Consider the following 16,368-nt stretch of genomic DNA (forward strand, 5'->3'; position numbering starts at 1 on the left):
TATTTGTAAGCAAAACAGTGAACATGAAATAATAGCAATTTTAAAATATGATTATATATATCTAGATAAAAACTAAATTTAGCATTTGATATTAAAGAATTAAAACAAGTAGTAAAATAATAGAGTGATATAAAATAGCCATCTTAATAAATACAAGGCCAGTCTTGCTAATTGTTTGACAAGAATGATTTGTTTAGAGGAGACAGTTTCTATGTAAGAACTTAAAATGTTTGGCATGCAGTAGTTACATTTAACTATGGATCTCCGTTTCTGTGAAATGTTTTTATTTTTCTCTTTAATGTAACTGAGAGGTAAGAAAATTACAATAAAACAAGTATCAAATCACAGTAAGTATTTTCACTGACAAAATAATTAAAATGAATAAAAACCATTTTCTTGGGTGAAATCAGTATAAAGTAGAACTAGGAAAGGGAGACCTGTGACATATATTTTCCACTTTACACATATTTCCACACACCTATGTGTATTAACACAGATAATTTTATTTATTATTTTTTAAAAGATTTATTTATTTATTTATTTATTTATTATTTATTTATTTATTCATGCAAGCACTGGGTACATTCAGAATTGCGGGTGGGTGAGAGAATTCACCAGAGACAGGGCAGGGAACAGAACAGGCAGACTGACGAAATACACTGCTGACGGGAGCAGAGGGCAGAGCAGGAGATGTCTGCACACCATGTTGGGACTCTCTCCGGTGGCCGGAGATGGAACCGGTGCTGCAGAGGCTGCAGGTAGCTTTGCAGACCAGCGCTCAACTGCTGTGCCACCAGGGGAAGCCCAACAGATAATTTTAAATACAGTACTAATGGAATTGTGAGATTTATCTCTTTAGTAATCATAGGAACATTATTTTTCTTTAAAGATTTAATTATGCATACAAGAGCTGGGGTATAGGCCTGAGGTATGGGGGGAAGAAAGGGAAGGGTGAAAGGATTCACCAGAGACAGAGTAGGGAGCAGAACAGGCAGATCTACTGAAATACACTGCTGAGGGGAGCAGTAGGCAAGACAGGAGAGGTTTGCTGAACCATGTGGGTTAGCTCTTTAACCCAGGGGATTGAACTTGTGCTGCAGTGGCTGCTAATAGCTTCATAGTACTGAGACATAAGCCCTTATGTCAACACATAGGATCATTAATTGGTTTATAAAACTTCATTTTAACAGTAATTTAATAAAATCAATTGACTAAATAGTGGAATCAATGGTAATAATAATTAAAATTTAAAAAATTGTCTTTTTAATTATAAATTATATATGTAGTTTTTCATTATTTCCTCAAAATTAAAAGCAGTAATTCATATATAATACAAATATAGTTTGGGTAAGTCCAAAATAATAATTTTAGCAGCATCAATTATGAATCTCAAATATTTCTATGTCAACACACTACACACTAATTCTTAACTTTTGAAAATCATTAATTTGTGCCAGTATCACCTCATCCTGTCTCAATACCTTGTAGATAATTTGATCAGTGTCTCACAATTAGGAAATAACAATAACTAGCAGAAAGTTGGGGATTTATTTTCACCTTTACTTTCAACCATTGCCATTGAAATGTAACTGTTTTACTAGTTATTAAATCATAACCTGCACATTTTATAGATAATCTATAAATATATGTGTGAAGAGTCTTATATGCTTAACTATATTTTAAATAATATAAGATTTCACAGACAATTTGATACTGTAGTGGTGTTAACTCAAGTGATCATAGTGTACATTATATCTTTAGTTCATTCAATTCCCCTACTCAACACCCCACCTCTAGTAACCAGAATCTTATCCAATTTTTCGGAATTTGGGATTTTTTGTGTTTTAGATTCCACATTTAAATGATAACAAACAGTATTTGTCTCACTCTATTGACATATTTCACTTAGTATAATGCCCTGAGGGCATGCAGCTCTTTGTATATCTGTCTCACTGGATCTATCCATGATCTTCTGTCTCTTATTTATGGATGCTTAGTTTGTTTCCATGCCTTGCCTATTGTAAACAATGCTGGTGTGAAGATGGGGGTGCAGATAATTTCTTCAGCATAGTGTTTTAATTTCTTTTGGATATCTTTTTTTTTTTTTGAGGCCTTTATAGTCTGCTTTCCATAGTGGCTGTCCAGTTTACAATTCCAACATCTCTACATGAAGATTCCCTTTTCTCCACATACTTAGAGGCAATTTTTAATTTCTTAACTTTTTGATGCATATATCCTGGTGTTGAGATCTGTCATGTTTCCCTATTCTTCCTGTGAGTGGAGCCCCTAAGGCATGACCAGCAGTGTTGGGGGAGGTAGATGTCCTCCTCAGTTTTCTTTTCCCACTGGAGGGATAAGTCTCAGGAGAGATTTGTAATCATGCAGCACTGGTGTGGAGGAGGAGCAGTTTGGTCAGGTTGTTTGTAGCTACTTTTCTGCCTTGGATCTGACCTGGATCTTATGGTGAACACATTGTGCTTGAGTCTCAACCTTGTGTTCACCAGTTGAATCTGGGCTGCTATTCTGGCATGATTGGATAATGGCATATTACAGAAGTATGTGTTCAGAGTTTAGAACTTAGTCTTACATGCTTTCATCTGGATGCTTTTGAAACTTTGTCATGGACATGGAAAAACAGGATAATCTTCTGAAACATGTGAAACTACACAGGGAGAGTTCCCCCTTGCTACTATTGTTCCATCTAGTTCGACCTTTCAGTCCTTTGATGAGAATCTACTGTTTCCTATTCCTCTAACATCTCTGCAAAAAAGTCAGTCTCAAGGGTTTAGTTGTCATATGGCATTGGATAATGCCTTTCTAGTTTATGGAAAGCATTTTGTTTTCTTTACTCAGACAACTTACTCATGAGGTCTCACTTTCTCTATAATGACTTAGCTATTTTCCTTCAGAAAGCTCTAAATTATACACACACACACACACACACATATATATAAAATGTGTGTGTGTAATTTATGTATGAATATGAGTGTTAGAGTTCTACAGAGAATCAGGGTCAGAATGGTATATAAGGTGATATAGAGTGATATATAAGGTATATAGAGGTATGGATGGATAGATGGTATATAGACTGATAGAGTGTATGGAGGTGTATAACTTATGAGAGAAAGAAATTTTAAGAAACTGGTTTATGCTATAATGGAGGAAAATTCAATGTGTAGGCTGGGCTCACAGGTTAGGGACACCAGGTAGAATTGGTGCTGCAATTTGAATTGATCAGTAATGTGCTGGCAGAATTCCCTCTTTAGAGGAGGTCTGATTTGATGAGATTTAATGATTTCATGGTATATAATCTGCTTTAAAAAAAGTCTGATTTAAATATTAATCTCATCTAAAAAAATCCTTCATAGCAATATGTAGAATGTTTGACTAAATATCTCAGTCAGTAGAGGGCCAAATTGGCATCTAAGATTAACCCTCATAACTGGGTATGTGATTTCATCTGCCCACTGGCTCAGAACCTGGGAATTAGTATTGTCAACACATCTTGTTACACCAAAGACAGAAAGTATATATTTATCTTAAAACTTCTTGTGTCTCCCACAGACTATTTTCTTCTCTTCCTTCGAAGTATAGAAACCTGGCCTTACTAAATGCATGAACACTTAGAATAAGCACTGTAGATCCAAGACTTATCTTAGAAATGGTTATAGTGATGTGACTAAGACATGGGCAACGAGCTAAAAGTTAGGGGTTATCGTTCTAAGAAATGTATGTAATAGCAATCAATGTTTTATTCAATTTTCTATTATCTAAATAGAATCTGGAGAAAATTAACATGCTAAGTATGTCAGATCAGGTAGTAATAATTGCAATAAGATGGCATCCTATTATAAAAGCATAAGATTGCTTTTAGATTCTATTTGAGGAAGAAAGAGGTTTCTATTTTGACTAAGTTCACTGTCATATTACTGTTGTTTATTATTTCTTTTTTTTAGATTTATTTATTTTTATACAAGAGTTGGGGTACAGGCCAGAGGCGAAGGAGGGTAAGAGGATTCACCAGAGACAGAGCAGGGAGCAGAACAGGCAGACAACAGAAATACACTGCTGAGGGGAGCAGCGTGCACAACAGGAGAGGTCTGCTGCACCATGTGGGATTCTTGCTGGCCAGCCTGGATCGAACCGGCACTGCTGAGGATGTGGACAACTTCATAGTGCGGCGCTCAACCCGCTGTGCCACCTGGGAGACCCTGTTTCTTATTTCAATAGCACAAGTTGGGCATCCTCTGGTGGCGCAGGCGGTTGAGCACCGCGCTGTGAAGCTTTCCGCAGCCTCTGCAGCACCAGTTTGATCCCGGCCAGCCAGCGAGGGTCCCACATGGCGCGGCAGACCTCTCCTGTCTCACCCCCTGCTCCCCTCAGCAGTGTGTTTTGTTAGTCTGCTTGTTTGCCTGTTTTGTTCCCTGCTCTGTCTCTGGTGAATCCTCTCACCCTCCCGCACATCTGGCCTATACCCCAGTTCTTATAAATAAATAAATAAATAAACAAACAAACAAATCTTAAAAAAAAAAGTAGCACAAATGACTGTAACCTTAAATGGTAATGCTTGTTTTAGATAAACTCTGGTGTCTGATTGCAATTGGCTTGTCCATACTTCTATATAACTAATTCAACTCACAAATTATGACCCATTAACTCATTGTTTTTAAAGATTCTTTTTCATTGATATTTTTTCAATACTAAAAATTACTTGGTATGACCTTCCAATTAATCATGAACATATCTCTTTTTTAACTAAGGAAGTGCAAAATATTTAAAGACCAATTATAATTAAATTTATACAAAACTGGCATACTATGAGAGATTATTAGAAGTGTCCAAGTTATTTAAATAAAATAGAAAATAGCTCAAAATGTTCACTTTAAACTAAGATTTTTTTCTTATTTCTGCCCAATTATTAAAAAAAAAAAGTAGCAAAGTTAGTCATCACAATCCTTTTGCTTTAATAATATTATGGTATTCTTTGAAAATTGATAATTTGATACTGAAGTAATTTGATACCAAGTATACTTAAATAATCATTCATTCATTCATTCATTCATTCATTCATTCATCTGTTCCACTATTTCTTCCAGAATTAGTGAGCTCCTTTGCCGCATCCTGTTTTTTTTTTTCCCAAGGATTTTTTTTTAAAGATATTTATTTATTTATACAAGAACTGGGGTACAGGCCAGATTCACTGGAGGGTGAGAGGTTTCACCAGAGATAGAGCAGGGAATAGAATAGGCAGACTGATGAAATACACTGCTGAGGGGAGCAGCAGTCACAACAGGAGAGGTCTGCTCGCCATATGCGTTTCTTCCTAGCTAGCCGGGATTGAACTGGTGCTGCAAAGGCTGCGGACAGCTTCATAGCACTGCACTCAGCCACCTGTGCCACCAGGGGAGACCCTGCCACATCCTGTTCTAAACTAAGTTCTAAGTGTAAAAATATGAATAAGGTGTTTTTTTTTTTTTTGCTTTTACATGTATGTCAGTAATCTCTGAAGAAGGAAAAAATTCTGTCTTTCCATCTATTAGATATGTGAGAAATAAGCATTGGTATTAGTGCTGTTAACATAATGTTGATTTTAATAATTCTCACTATTGATATTTTCACATAAGTAGAAGAATGATCCAATAATTATTGATGTTTCAGTGCTTGGTGTATTTATTCTTTAGAATTGATGAGAAACTAGGAGGAATGGCTATCATTTGGATATAGATTAATGTCCACATCCTTAAAGTGTATCCACAGGGACTTTCTAAATTTCTTTGATCAGTATGTGGCCAGCATCAATTCCTTGAGAAGCTTGGTAGTAGTTTTTTTTCCCCTTAATACATTAGAATTGTGGTGAGAATAAATCCTAGGGGTGTTGAACATTTCTGTAGTTTGAATTTGTAACAATACATAGACAGCAACTATTAATATTATTTTTCTCTTTGTCAAGGAATTTGCCTTGCTTAGGAGTAGGGAAAAAAAGACAAGTTTTGTCAATATACCCAGAAGAAAATACCGCAGATGTTTCCCATCCTTTTTAGGTTCAAACTAGACCCCCACTGGTTTTATCAATATTTCATGTTGATAAAAACAAATGGGGTAAAGTTGAGATTTGATCAAATTTGATGAGTTTTGTTAGATAATACACAGTAGTAGCTGTTACAAAAGCTAAATAGCTGAAAATAGCCCAAAGATACTCTGAAACTGTTTGCAGACATGCTTCTGCTGACCTCCTGATGCCGGATGGAAAGAGGATTTATATAAATGTGAATCTTTTCATCCATTTGTTTAAAAATATTAAATGATTTTAGTCAATTAAGTAGTTTTCGTGCTGTAAATGTCAGCAGTGTTTGTTTTGAAAATATAAATTATTGATTATCTGAAATGTTTCCATGGACATTTGCTAGTGAGATTTGTTTTAATTGGTACAAAATATCTCTGTAATTGGAAAACAAAAGGTTCCATTTGAGGAAAAAAAAAATATAGCTCGTAGCACAAGAATTCAAGATATAAAGTCAAGCAAATATTCTAAAGAGATGCATGAGGAAAAAGAAAGGACACATTCTGACATGCATCTAATAGTTTGATGCTAATATTTTCAGGAAGAAAGAAAGTAGAAAGCCTCCCATCATATGTCAAGTTACACAGATAATAAATTATAATTTTTGATTTACCTAATCAAATTTCAACATGTGGATTACATCTTGAATATTTGGAGGGCAACTGTATCTCTGACTTATCTTCATCTAACATAATCTGCCTTGTTTTTGATTCATGGAATCTAAACTGTTTAAAAAAGATTTATTTATTTATGCATAGAAGAACTAAGATACAGGCCAGGGGTGTTGGAGGTGAGAGGATTTACCAGAGTGGGGAGCAGAACAGGCAGTTCTACTGAAATACGCTGCTGAGGGGAGCAGCAGGCAAGACAAGAAAGGTCTCCTGTGCCATGTGGGTTAGCTCTCTGGCTGTGGATCAGACATGGGGCAGGTCATAGCTGTGACAATGCTGAGAGTTAACCCCTATGCCGCCATGGTGGCCCTAAACTACTTCTTACGGTTGGTCCTATCTGATCCCAACTTAAAAATTTTGGCAAGTCTTAGATCTGATTTCTAAGTTTCTTTTTTAACTAAAAACACTACTGCTAATTATTAACTCATCCTTTGTTTCCAACTTAAAACACAATACATCCTCAATCCATGTGCTTGAATTATTTATAAACATATAACATAAAAAGACCATCACAATCTCCTAATGTTTCCTCTTATTGTGTACTAGAATATAATCTTAAAAAATGTGCTTGAGTATTTAACTTAAAGACTTGCCTAGAGCTTTTTGATTGCCTCTATTTCTATGAATTATTAGAATTTCTATTATCTCATTCACAAGTCATCTGAAGATGAATCTTTGTAGTACTGAAAGAAAACAAACTATAATTTGAGGCCTGTGTTTAAATTCTTTACATCTTTTTTCCTACTTGTTTAATCACAAAATGTATCCCAGTTAATCATTATAATGTTATAAAACCCACATCATTATAAAAAAAAAACACAAATTTATGCTTTATGACACTAAATTTTGGGATAAATTGTTAGCAGGTAATAGATAAATGCTACAGAAATACAAGAGTTAGTATAGAAATAGGCTACTGCCGTAACCAAAATTTAAACTATGTGATTTGAATTTGTTACAGAGCAACAAGATTAGACTTGTAATTAAATCATAATATGGTTAGAAAAACCTGGAAAATAACAACTCCCATTATATAATATTGAACTAATTGAAGAATATTAACTGTAATAACTCAGAACATGAAAAATGCATGCAATTATTTGTGGACATTGCAGATGATTTACAGGGGAGGTATTTAAAAGTATTTTTGGCTTTTAAAGCTATTATGATAATATGCAAGAAAGATGAAGTGAACTCAAGTATAACAGTTTGCAAACATAGCTTAAAGAGAATGACTGATGTAGAAAATAAATTTGTTATTTATTCAAGACTTTCATATTTCAAAGAATCTTAAAGTAAGAAAGAACCATAGGGTAAAAGGGAATTTTAAAATATGACTAAACACCTATGGTTAAGATTACTGAATGTTGGTTTATTTTTGGGGGGGAGGACCCTTGCCAGTGGCTGGGATCGAACTGGCACTGCAGAGGCTGCAGGCAGCCTCGCAACCCAGCGCTTAACCACTGTGCCATCAGGGGAGGCCCAAGATTACTGAGTGTTTTAAAGTTGTTGTCATGTGTTCTTGCCCAAGATGAAAGGCTCTTTAGAATCTTAGGAACAGTGTCTTACATAGCCTGTATCCCCATCTTTTAGACATTTACCCAAAATTAATTTTGGCTATGACTGAGACTTTCAATGAAACCAGCATGTTCACAGAAATTCACTTGTTGTTAAATAAATTATATCAATGAATGTAATACCAGTTTGAAATAAGAATTCAAATGAAAAATAGGATCTGTAAGTCTCTAATATGCTATAGACAGGAAACATGTTGAAAAACATAATAAACTGCACACATGACTTATTTTTAATGGAAAATCCAGACACTATGGCAGAGATTCATAGATAATGAAATATAATCTACTTCTGGAAAAGAACTAGTTACAATAAAGTGTTGATTACTCCAGAATTGGGAATATCTGACATGTTGCTATGGAACACTGACTGTTATTTACCTCACATTTTTTCCAGTTTCAAATGTAAATGACCATTACTGTTTTTCTGCATTTTTATCATTATCATATGTTAATTGCATTCTGGAATGATAGAAGCCACAATGTGAAATCCATCTCTACATAAAATATTAAAAATATTATAAAGATTTTAGGGTCTCCCCTGGTGGCGCAGGTGGTTGAGCGCTGCACTATGAAGCTGTCCACAGACTCTGCAGTGCAGGTTCAATCCTGGCCTGCTGGCGAGGATCCCACATGGTGTGGCAGACCTCTCCTGCTGCACCTGCTGCTCCCCTCAGCAATGTATTTCAGTCAGTCTGCCTGTGCTGTTCCTCACTCTGTCTCTGGTGATTCCCGTGCATCTGGCCTGTACCCCTGTTCTTGTATAAATAAATCTTATTAAAAAAAAAAAGATTTTAGACTCAATATCTGGCCTATGTTGGAATGAGACATTGAAGAGTATTAGCAGTCTAAAAGTCACATTTTCCTACTTTTCAGTTTGAATATTGCCGATGTTCTTTCTGAGTGGTCTTACAGCAACAGGCATAAGATTGTCCATACATGAGTTGTTGTGTGAGTTTCTCCAATGTTTATATATCAAAGCTTTAGATTTTAGATTCAATATCTTGCCTATGCAGGGATGAGACATTGGAAGTATTGGGATTCCACATGTTTATTTTTTTAAGTAAGGAGACATAAATCTTTTAGAAAGAAATTATTGTAGATTAATTTGTGTTAGCTTTTCCCTCTCAGTTGGTTAGAAATGCCTGCAGTCTAGGGCCACCCTGGTGGTGCAAGGGGGTAAGTCTTAGCATTATAAAGCTATCCGAGTTTGATCCCTGGCCAGTGAGCTGACCCACATGGTGCAGGAGATCTCTCCTGTCTCATCTGCTGCTCCCCTAAGCAGTATATTCTGTAGATCCTCCTGTTTTGCTCCCCACTCTGTCTCTGGAGAATCCTCTCACCCACCACCCTGAACCTTTGGCCTACACCCCAGGTGTAGCATAAATAAAATAAAACATGCATAAATATGCCAAAATAAAATATGCATAAGTAAATAAAATAAATCTTAAAAAAATGCTTGGGTTCACTCATCTGGAATCCAATGAGCTTTCCATATTCACCTCCCTTTTCTCAAGAATGGATTGGCCGTTGAGCTTCTTATAATGCAAGGTGCCCTTCAGCAATAGCCACCAGAAAATTTAAAAAAAAAAAAAAAGGTATAGGTTTATTGCTTTCAGGATCTGGAAATTATAGAGGACTTTTAGGGCTACACACTGAGGGCCATGTAGAAAAACACAGTACACAGGGCATGGAGTTCGTTTCGATTGGCTTCAAGGGTGAGGCCCTTATGTTTCATGGATTTACTTTATTCATAGATAAATTTAAAACATGAGAATGTAAATTTAAACCTTGGGAAGAGAAAATGACCCACCTGGTGAAATCAACACCTCTCTGAGTCTCGCTAGAGGAATGTGGCCTGGCTCTTTATCATTGTGACAAGCAATATGCTTATTTGAGATAATGTTCTTTGAAGTGGATGCCTTGACAATTAAAACAAAGTCAAGCACTTGCATTACAAAAAGAGAAAAAATAAAATCAGCACTTAAACTACAATTCACCCTGTGATGCCCACAGCGTCACAGTCAGTGGTGAAGAATTTAATTGCTGGGAACTCTTGTGTTAAAAGGTAGGAGCAGGGCACTTTGAAATTCAGAAAGCATGTATCTAAATAGAATTATAGTAGTAAATTCCATGATAATTATAGAGGCAATAGTATAAAATCCATTCTGTAGCTATCATCCAAGACTTGAAGGGTCCTGTAATAATAGGTCAGCAATCTTGGGGAACACTTTGAATCTGTTTAATGGTTTGAATAATATTGAGTGATGAGGGGAGCAATGGGCAAGAGAGGTCTGCCGGGTCATGTGGGTATCTCCCTGGCCAGCCAGGAATCAAACCCATGCTGCAGAGGCTGCAGACAACTTAATAGTACTGCACTGAACCATTGTGCCACTGGGGAGGCCTGGTTTGACTTTGATTTTTATGTATGCTATGAGCTAGATATTTAGGGTTTTAAAGATAATTTTCAAATAATCACCATTGATTAAAAGTACCTTTTTTTTTTTTTTTCAGGGCACTGCAGCAGCCATCATATTGCAACACAGATAAAGGTACATTTCTAGTTTTTTTTTTTTTTTTTTTGGTCTGTTTTGTTGATTCATCTGTTTATCATAATTCCAGACTGTGTATTATTTATAATTTATAATGCAAGATCTCCAAATTTCTCATTTCTCCAAGATGTCCTTGTCTCTTCTTGCACTTTTGCACTTCAATATGCTTATCAGTTTAAACTTGCTAAATAGGGCCTCCCCGGTGGCGCAGCGGTAGAGCGCTGGGTTGCGAAGCTGCCCGCAGCCTCTGCGGCGCCGGTTCGATTCCCGGCTGCTCCCCGGCCACCGGAGGAGGGTCCCACATGGTGCGCAGACCTCTCCTGCCGCCCGCTGCTCCCCTCAGCAGTGTACTTCGGTCCTTCTGCCTGTTCTGCTCCCCGCTCTGGCTCTGGTGAATTCTCTCACCCTCCCGCGCTTCTGACTGTGCCCAGTGCATGTATAAACAAAAACAAATGAACAAACAAATAAATAAATAAATAAAACATGCCTCTATTAAAAAAAAAAATAAAAATAAAAAAATAAATAAATAAATAAATAAATAAACTTGCTAAATAAATACTTGAAATTTTATGACTATTGCTTTGAATACATATCAACTTGGGGATAATTGCTGTATTTGTAATAATGAATTCTATAATACATATCTGGTATATTTCACCATTTAAGTCTTTTAAAATTTTTAGTAATTTACATTTCTATTGGTAGGGCAGATGTAAAGGTAAATATTTCATTGTAAATATTTCATTGTAATTATTATATTATGCTAACATAATGAAGTCATTGAAATGTCATTGTCTGAATTTTTGCACCACAAATTGAAATAATGTGTTTTTTATATTGACCTTGAGTACAACATCACTGAATGTATTTCCTCATTATAAATTTAATTTACATTTTCTCTGCTTCTTGCAAATGTTTCTCCCCTTCTAATCTGTGTTTGATTTTTTTTTTTTTTTCTGACTTGTTACTCCAGTACACCATTAAACGGTTGCAAATAGATATCTTTAACCTTAAGGAAATAATTTTCAATGTCTCCCCTCTACAGATGAGTTTAAATGTCACTCTTGCAGATGTTCTTTATAAAATTAAGGAAATTTTCTGAGATTCATAGTTGTTTAAAAAATTTGTCATAATGAATTTTATCTAAAAGCTTTTCATGGTATCCTTTGAAGTGATCATATGTTGATTCTGTATATGTGGTGGTAAGTTGCATTGCCTGATTTGCAAATATTATATACATCTCATTTTTCTGTAGGAATGAAAGACTTTGTTGTGATATATTTTAATCAATTGCTATATTGCATCCCCTCATTTTATTGAGGAATTTTGATTCTGAGAAAATTTGCCTATAGTTTTTCTGTGCTTGGTGTGTACTATGGTTCAGTGAAAAGTAATTGGAATTTTTTTTATTCTGTTATCAGAAACAATGCCATTTCATTTAATTTAAATTATTTTCTATTGCTTCTCTATCCTCACTTATTCATGTGAGGTCGTATTACCTATACTTTGTGAAAGATTATTTGAGTATTTACTTCAAGTTCTTGATTCTTTTCATTGAAGAATTTGGTATGATTCATCAAATTCATTTTCCTTTCACAATTATTTAAGCTTCAGGCTGAAAAAAATGTCTTTAATTAGTCAATCTATTAAGTTTAAATATGGAACTCAGTTTTCAATGAAGACATGAAAAATATTATTGTAAATGAAGACAGAGTGAATATATAAGTGATTATGGTTTTATAATTCTCCAGCTCTGATACATTATGCATGAAAGTATATTTTTATATACTGGCAAAGTTAGCTTAATAATTGAGTGGAAATACGTTTAAATTGATTTTTTTTAATAATTGCTTCTTTTCCTATATTCTCTTGAGTTATTTATATATTTAAAAATATTATTCCATATTAGCTACTATTTTAGAAACTGCTTTTTACTCACTCTTCTTAAATGCTTGACCTAACTCATTATAATCGGCTTATAATAATTTATATTGTCATTAACAACCGATTGCATTGTAGTTCCATTTGCCTTCCCATTTGTTATGCTACTTTTGTCATAAATTTTCTTTCTGATAATGAATACCTTACAACTTTATAAAATAATAATATTGTGGTTATTGTCTTAGTAGTCTATATTCATTAAATTATTTAAAAATAGACTCGAATTATAATTAGATTTATCATTTCTAATCTTTATTTTCTATGTACAAATTCAATTTCCACTTTTACCATGGTCTTTCAGTAAAAAATATTTTACTCAATATTTCTTAGTGTAGATTTTTTGACAATAAATTCTATTTCTTCTGTGTCTAAAACATCTCTGTTTCAGTCACGTATTTGATGGATATATTCTAGGTATAAAATACTTAGTTTTGACAGTTTTTATTTTTCCTTTCATAACTTCAGTAGTGTTCGATTGTTTCTGACCTATGTTGTTCCTGATTAGAAATCCACCATCAATCTCATTGTAGTTTCCCTGTATTTGATAACATTTTTTTTCTTGGTATTTTAAAATCTTCTCATTGTTTTCAGCATTTTAACTAGATGGTCTTTGGCGTAATTTCCTTTATCCTATTCGATATTTTTAAAAAAATCTTAGTTTTTACGCTGATATTTTGATAGCATTTGGAAGTTCAGGGCCATGTATAATTTTTTTTTTTTTCTGTTCTACTTCTTTCATTTTAGAACTCTTTATGAATGTGAAAGTACAGCACAAGTCAATATGTATTTCAGCATATATTTTATTCATTTCTACATTTTCCTCGGCCTTCCTCTTTCCAATTAGACTTTTAAGGGAGTATTCTATGTCAGATTCTTCATTTCACATTCCCAAATTTTTCTTACCTCAAAACTCTATAAGCTGTCTTTAGCACAAATTAGCAATAAATGCATGTTTGAGGTTATAGTCTAAATAGGACAATTGCAAACAACAAAGAAGTGCAAAGATTTTTGCCACTAGACCAATCTTCACAGGGCATCATCTACTGACACTTCTATTACTCCCTGTAGAGCACAATCATACTTGGTTATCAAGCATTGAAATCTGTCTGCTCTGTATAAATTTATCCTAAAATGAATCGTGCAGTTTTATTCTCCATGTAAGCCACTGACATATCACTCAATACAGAACAGAAGGTCCATGTGAACTGCGATAAATTATTGTTGTCATTATTTTCCCATATATTTATTATTTGGTCATCTAACCAACATTTTTCAGAGGTGCTTAATATCTGCAGTATATTACCACAACTTGATGAAAGGAGATGTGACTTTGAGTGTATTGGTTTAGTTATACTTACAACATCATGATTGTTTGCATCTCAAACACAGAAGCTAAAGAAAATTTAAGACAAAATAATTTATATGAAATAATCAAGAATAACCAGTCACCCTAGCTAATGGAGTCCTAACCAAAGCTGTTAAATTCCCGGGAATAGGGATTTGTGGGATATCATAAGAAATATACATCAAAAAGTCCACAATAAGTTACTGTCTTGTCTAACCTAATAATAAAAATACTTTTTTTGGTAGATATTTTAGGTTTCTGAATATACTATACATATTAATTGAGTTAATCTTATTAACTGAAGTGTTTAGAGAGATACCGAGTTTAGAATAGAGTGGAATCACTGGCTTTGAGATAGTTGTTGATGAGAAGGGCCAAAATTATTTGCTGTTAACTTATCATGATTTTATAATCCCAGCACTGTGATCCAAACATAAAAATAATTTTGAAAATGTCTGTTACATGGATGTATTCTGATTATGGTATCAGAAGTATCTGTACAATATCTAATACTGTCTCAGTGACAATCATTAGGGCTTGTCAGTAGTTCTTATTTCTTGTATTTTAGTATTAGTTATTTTAACAGGTTTGAGTTGATAGCTAATTGTTTTTATTTGCATTCCCCTAATGGTTAGTGAGGCTATCTTTCCATGTACCTATTGGCAAGAATGTGGAGAAAAGGAAAACCTTTGGCACTGCTGGAGACAATGCAAATGTATGCTTCCACTTTAGAAATTAGTATGGAGGTTCCTCAAAAAATACAGAATCATCATATGATACAATACTGTTTCTCATATGATATAATACTATTTCTGAGTATTTACCAAAGAAAGCAAAAACAATAACAAAAAAGATAGTTGTACTCCATGTTCACTGAAACATAATTTAACAACAAAGATATGAAACATCCTAAGATATGAAACATTGTTTCCATCAGTGGAAACACACACATTCACTCTACAATATTATTTGATCATAAGAAAGAGGGAATCTTGTCTTGTGACAACATCAATGATCTTTGAGGGATTACACCAAATGAAATAGATAAGCCCAAGAAAGACAAATACTATATGATTTTACTTATCTATGTATAATCTAAAAACAAAGCACCAAATTCTTAGTTACAGAAACAGATTTACACTTGCCCAAGGTAGTGGCCATAAGTAGGTGTAATGTTGAAGGTACAACAGGTACCTTTTTAACTATAGTTAATAACACTGTATCACATATTTGGACCTTACAAAGACTAAAACTTGAGGCTGGTGACAGTTACTCTAGTGATCATACCACTTTATACCAGTGAAAATGACCCACATCAAAAACAAAACAAAACAATAAAACACAAAAAAGTTATGCAAGCTGTGGAGAAAAAGGAACCCTCATAGAATCTTAATGGGTGTTTTCTAAAAACAATAGGAAGTTTCTTCAGAATATTAAGAATAGAAATACCTTATGATTCAGCAATTCCAATAGTAGGTATTTATGTGAAGAATACAAAATCACTAATTCAAAGGGATTTATCTACTCCTGTATTCATTTTAGCAGAAATTACAGTAGTCAATTTATGGAATTAACCTAAATGCCCAATGACAAAGCAGTGGGTTAAGAAAATTATATATATATATAATACTACTTAGTTATATAGAAAGATGAATTCTTGCCATTTGTGACAAAATGGATAGAACTCTACAGAGTGTATTATGTTAAGAAAATAAGAAAAAAAAATAAGAAATACCAGGTGATTTCACTCATCTGTAGAATATAGAGAAACACAACAAAGCCATTGACAAAAATTAAAGCAAAACCAACTCTGGAAATATCATTGTAGAATTGAGGCTACTCAAAGGGGAGGTAGGTTGGAGTTGGGGACAGTGGGGAAAAAGGATCCCATGATTTATGTTCAAGACTATGTATGTTTTGATGGTGAGCTTGATGTAGGAGCATACATTTGAAAAATGTAAACTTATTCCCCTAAATCAAGTACAATATTATAAACCAATGTCAGCTTAATAAAAAAAAAATAAAAATATATTAAAAGCCTACCAGTTTACCAATTGAGATTAGAATTTGTACTCTCTAATGAATTATATGTTCTTGTTTTCTCACTGCACAGTGAGCTATAAAAGTACTGATTTATCAGATGTTTTCCACACTTCCTCAACATTCCGATGCTTATTACAGTGTCTCTCTGTGTTAAGCATCCAGTATATGTTTATTAGTGACT

At 34.1% G+C, this 16,368-nt stretch overlaps 1 long non-coding RNA gene across 5 annotated transcripts in view; it reads left to right on the top strand.

Moving 5' to 3' along the window:
* The window catches only part of LOC119257616 (uncharacterized), a 200,777-nt gene that overhangs the window by 22,100 nt on the left and 162,309 nt on the right, over positions 1-16,368 (top strand). For all 5 annotated transcript variants that reach the window (XR_008553912.1, XR_005128083.2, XR_005128081.2 and 2 more), the window contains exon 3: positions 10,821-10,858. This is a non-coding gene — a long non-coding RNA (uncharacterized LOC119257616). The remainder of the gene's footprint in view (positions 1-10,820; positions 10,859-16,368) is intronic.

Source organism: Talpa occidentalis, unplaced genomic scaffold (assembly GCF_014898055.3).
Source record: "Talpa occidentalis isolate TD23 unplaced genomic scaffold, MPIMG_talOcc4v2.1 talOcc4.4, whole genome shotgun sequence".
NCBI lineage: Eukaryota > Metazoa > Chordata > Mammalia > Eulipotyphla > Talpidae > Talpa > Talpa occidentalis.